The sequence below is a fragment of the Salvelinus alpinus genome, chromosome 3 (assembly GCF_045679555.1).
Source record: "Salvelinus alpinus chromosome 3, SLU_Salpinus.1, whole genome shotgun sequence".
In the NCBI taxonomy this organism is placed as follows: Eukaryota; Metazoa; Chordata; class Actinopteri; order Salmoniformes; family Salmonidae; genus Salvelinus; species Salvelinus alpinus.
The window spans coordinates 96,675,877-96,681,657 of record NC_092088.1 but is presented as its reverse complement, the minus strand read 5'-3'; positions in this window follow the sequence as shown (position 1 = coordinate 96,681,657).

The window sequence follows — 5,781 nt, the reverse complement described above, 5'->3', positions numbered from 1 at the left end:
TGCGAACCGTAGGTCGGGATTTTTGACCTGCTTACATGTACATTGAACAACAGAGCAGCTTTTTCGGCATGTTTTGTTATTTTTTTCAAAATCAACGACAATGTTGGCTCTTTTACACTGGGGGTCAATGGGAAAGAATGTGTGTCGTCCCCAATTTGTGGGCGTGGTCAAGGGGAATTCCTAATTATTCCCTGAATATCGGCTCGGAGTATCCCATTATTCTTTGCGAGATATGAGACAGGTCAGTGCAGGCGGAATCAATGTCAGTCAACCACTAACAGTCATTCTGATGTCTAGTACATCTAACATTTTGAATCATTCATTTATGTTGTGTTATGAGCTACAGTACTGTGAAGGGACGGCACCAAAGACTTTAACGTTACTCAAACATACAGCCATTATGTAACAGATCTCTGTGTGTGTGTGTGTGTGTGTGTGTGTGTGTGTGTGTGTGTGTGTGTGTGTGTGTGTGAGATACATACAGCCGTAGTGTAAGGGGTATGGAATGACCCACATCTGATGTTGCTGCACCTAAACAGGCTCCCGCTCTCTTTCTCTTTCGCTCTCTCCTATCTCTCTCTCTCCATCTCTGTCTCTCTCTCTCTCTTTCTCTTTCGCTCTCTCTCCATCTCTGTCTCTTTCGCTCTCTCCTATCTCTCTCTCCATCTCTGTCTGTCTGTCTCTCTCTCTCCCTCTTTCTCTCTCTCTCCATCTCTGTCTGTCTGTCTCTCTCTCCCTCTTTCGCTCTCTCCTATCTCTCTCTCTCCATCTCTGTCTGTCTGTGTCTGTCTGTCTGTCTGTCTCCCTCTTTCTCTTTCTCTCTGCTTCTCTCCTATCTCTCTCTCTCTCTCTGTCTCTCTCTCGCTCTCTCTCTGCTTCTCTCTCTCTCCCTGTCTTTCTTTCTCTCTCTCTCTCTCTGTCTCTCTCTCTCTCTCCTATCTCTCTGCTTCTCTCTCTCTCCCTGTCTTTGCTTCTCTCTCTCGCTCTCTGTCTCTCTCCTTTCATCAGTCATTATCTCCTCTATGGCTTTAATTCAATTTCGATTCAAAGGGCTTTATTGGCATGGGAAACATATTCATACAATGCCAAAGCAAGTGAACTAGATAATAAACAAGTGAAATAAACAATATAAATTAACAGTAAACATTACACTCACAAAAGTCCAAAAGAAGAAGGACCTTACAAATGTTAATGTACAAAAGGGAAAATCAATAAACATAAATATGGGTTGTATCTAGAATGGTGTTTGGTCTTCACTGGTTGCCCTTGTCTTGTGGTAACAGGTCAAAAAATCTTGCTGCTGTGATGTCACAATGATATTTCACCCAATAGAAATGAGAGTTTATTGGGTTTGTTTTTTAATTATTTGTGGGTCTGTGTAATCTGAGGGAAAAATGTGTCTCTAATATGATCATATATTTGGCAAGAGGTTAGGAAGTGCAGCTCAGTTTCCACCTCATTTTGTGGGCAGTGTGCACATAGCCTGTCTTCTCTTGAGTCAGGTCTGCCTTTCTCAATAGCAAGGCTTTGCTCACTGAGTCTGTACATAGTCAAAGCTTTCTTTAAGTTTGGGTCAGTCACATTGATCAGGTATTCTGCCACTGTGTACTCTCTGTTTAGGGCCAAATAGCATTCTAGTTTGCTCAGTTTTTTTGTTAAATCTTTCCAATGTGTCAAGTAATTATCTTATTGTTTTCTCATGATTTGGTTGGGTCTAATTGTGTTGCTGTCCTGGGGCTCTGTGGGGTCTGTTTGTGAACAGAGGTTCATCTCTCTGTAGGTGATGGAAGGTTTGGGAATCGCTTCCTTTTAGGTGGTTGTAGAATTTAACGTCTCTTTTCTGTTCTAGTGCCCTCGCCAATGTATTATATATATGTTGAAGAGGGTGGGGCTCAAGCTGCATCCCTGTCTCACCCCACGGCTCTGAGGAAAGAAATCTGTGTGTTTATTGCTATTTCAACCGCACACTTGTTGTTTGTGCTTCACACATCCCACCGCACAGCACATCTGAGACAAAACCATTTGCCTGGGAGCAGTAGTCTGTAGTCAGTGGTCTGGTCTGTAGTTTGTAGTCTGTAGTCAGTGGTCTGGTCTGTAGTTTGTAGTCTGTAGTCAGTGGTCTGTCTCTACACCTTCAAACTGCACTCTCTCTCTCTGCTCTGTCTCTCTGCTCTCTCTCTCTCTCTCTCTCTCTCTCTCTCTCTCTCTCTCTCTCTCTCTCAGAAAAGCGCAGGCTGGCAGACGTGTACAGACGTGCCTGATGTGTTTATGTTGGCTGTGGCTCAATGAAACACATGGACTGTGTTCTCTCCTCCTGACTGTGGTCAAGATCACTTCCTTTAAGGAGATGATACCCCATTTTCACATGTTCCGCTGCCATGTCAAACTCATAGCCTTTTAGACACACAAGAGACTATTCAATCATTCTGTGAGCGAGCCGGAGCCAGGGAAGAGAAGAAGAAGAAGACATGCCTTGAAATAGTTGACATTGCTGGGGTGCCTGTGGTGGGAACCTAGCCCTTATCTACAAATGTACAGACATCAGCAATGTCTAACTAACCAATGAGAGGGGTAGTCCATCTACAGTGCTGCTGCTATGCCAGCTTCATAGCGTTGGCCCAGAACTCTCTGCCAAAATAACCAGTTCAAACTTATAGAGAATAGAGGTAGGCTGCTCATTCAGCACTATTAGTAGTGTCTGTGTGGCTGTGTGTCTGTCTGTGTGGGTGTGTATATGTGTCTGTGTGGGTGTGGGTGTGTATATGTGTCTGTGTGTGTATATGTGTATATGTGTCTGTGTGTGTGTGTGTGTGTGTGTGTGTGTGTGTGTGTGTGTGTGTGTGTGTGCCTGGTGTTTTTTTGTTTAGCATTGATCAGATGGTTCATCAGTCTCTGGATGGATGGACATGGAATGAACTAGACATATTGTGGATGGGAGCCATTGGCTACAGTCGATAGTTCTATCAGGGCCAACTACTGTAAGGCAGTACACGGTATTAACACTGTACCAGACAGTCTCAGCCCGGTGGTCCTCTGTGGCTCAGTTAGTAGAGCATGGCGCTTGCAATGCCAGTATCGGGGGTTCGATTCCCGCTGGGGCCACTGATACGGGAAATATATGCACGCATAAAAGCAGCAGATAAATGACTTATTATATATAACCATTGATTATGGGGGGGTCGATACAGTTACATATCACAATATTATTTGTGGACGATATTAAATTGATATTTGACTTTAGTTACTGTAGGTATCATTAGTTACTGTAGGTATCATTAGCTACTGTAGGTATCATTAGTTACTGTAGGTATAATTTGCTACTGTAGGTATCATTAACTATTGTAGGTAGCATTAGTTACTGTAGGTATCATTAGCTACTGTATGTAGCATTAGTTACTGTAGGTATCATTAGTTACTGTAGGTATCATTAGTTACTGTAGGTATCATTAGCTACTGTAGGTATCATTAGTTACTGTAGGTATCATTAGTTACTGTAAGTATCATTAGTTACTGTAGGTATCATTAGTTAGCGTTAGTCGGCTGTTCCCGCGCCAAAACTCCTGGTTCTCCATGTTCTTTTTAAATAGTGAGCCAACATGTTTTCAGAACTTTTCTCTGAGTCATCAAAACAAACTCTCATGCTCTCTCAACACTGAGTGTACAAAACATTAGGAACACCTTCCTTATATTGAGTTCAACCCTCAGAACAGCCTCAGTTCGTCAGGTCATGGACTCTACAAGGTGTTGAAAGCGTTCCACAGGGATTCTGGCCCATGTTGACTCCGATGCTTCCCACAGTTATTTCAAGTTGGCTGGACGTCCTGTGGGTGGTGGACCATTCTTGATTCACACGGGAAACTGCTGAGTGTGAAAAACCCAGCAGCGTTGCAGTTCTTAACTCAAACCGGTGCGCCTGGCACCTACTACCACACCCCGTTCAAAGGCACTTAAATATTTTGCCTTGCCCATTCACCCTCTGAATGGCACACACACTTCAAAATCCGTATTTAACCTGTCTCCTACCCTTCATCTACACTGATTGAAGTGGATTTTTTAAATTGTATTTAACCTTTAGTTAATTAGGCAAGTCAGTTGAGAACAAATTCTTATTTTCAATGACAGCCTAGGAACAGTGGGTTAACTGCCTTGTTCAGGGGCAGAACGACAGATGTTTACCTTGTCAGCTCGGGATTCAATCTAGCAACCTTTCGGTTGGTGGCGAAAATGCTCTAACCACTAGGCTACCTGCCGCCCCAATTTAACAAGTGACATCAATAAGCTTAGCTTTCACTTGGATTCACCTGGTCAGTCTATATCATGGAAAGAGCAGGTGTTCTTAATGTTTTGTCCACTCAGTGTATAGTGACCAATATGTTTGAAACATAAAATCTCAATTTAAAAAAATCCCAATAAAATCGCAATAAAAACATTTATCAATACTGTCCGTTATAAGTCTGAGAATGTTTGTGAATTTGGTTAAATCAAAATGTAACTCTTCCAGATTAATATTGTTCAGAAAAGTAATTGTTTATTTTCTTCAGTCCATGGAGAAATGCAGTCTGTTTGTGAGCACCAACATCATGTTAAAGCAGAAACTACAGTCAGAGAAAGAACAACATTCTGTCCTTTTAGGCTACGGGACTGATTCCCTCACTCAGAGTACACAGAACAGAACGGCATTGAACCTTTTAGGCTACGGGACTGATTCCCTCACTCAGAGTACACAGAACAGAACGGCATTGAACCTTTTAGGCTACGGGACTGATTCCCTCACTCAGAGTACACAGAACAGAACGGCATTGAACCTTTTAGGCTACGGGACTGATTCCCTCACTCAGAGTACATAGAACAGAACAGCATTGTCCTCATATGGTTGGTTTGTCATTTACAATGAACAATCAGATCTGGGACCCGGCTGATAGTACAGTAAAGTATACAGTACTAGGGTGTGTGTGTGTGTGTGTGTGTGTGTGTGTGTGTGTGTGTGTGTGTGTGTGTGTGTGTGTGTGTGTGTGTGTGTGTGTGTGTGTAAGCATGTCTGTAATCACCTCAGAGTGAGAAATCAATGTCTCTTTAATGAATGATCTCATTGTTCCTATGCTGAACAGTGGCGCTCTATTCTTCTGCCCCTGTCAGTGGTGGTGGGGGGGGGGGGGGGGGGGTTGACAGAAATAAAGGCAATGTAATGGGGTAATGTAGGGCCCCACTATGGTTTATATTAGACACAAACACACACACACACACACACACACATAAAACAACATAGACAAAGAGGCAACTAGAGTTCAACAGGGTTAGACAGGTTAGGACAACAAGGTGGTTCAGAGTTCAACAGGGTTAGACAGGTTAGGACAACCAGGTGGTTCAGAGTTCAACAGGGTTAGACAGGTTAGGACAACCAGGTGGTTCAGAGTTCAACAGGGTTAGACAGGTTAGGACAACCAGGTGGTGCAGAGTTCAACAGGGTTAGACAGGTTAGGACAACCAGGTGTTCCAGAGTTCAACAGGGTTAGACAGGTTAGGACAACCAGGTGGTTCACAGTTCAACAGGGTTAGACAGGTTAGGACAACCAGGTGTTCCAGAGTTCAACAGGGTTAGACAGGTTAGGACAACCAGGTGGTTCAGAGTTCAACAGGGTTAGACAGGTTAGGACAACCATGTGTTCCAGAGTTCAACAGAGTTAGACAGGTTAGGACAACCAGGTGGTTCAGAGTTCAACAGGGTTAGACAGGTTAGGACAACCAGGTGTTCCAGAGTTCAACAGGGTTAGACAGGTTAGG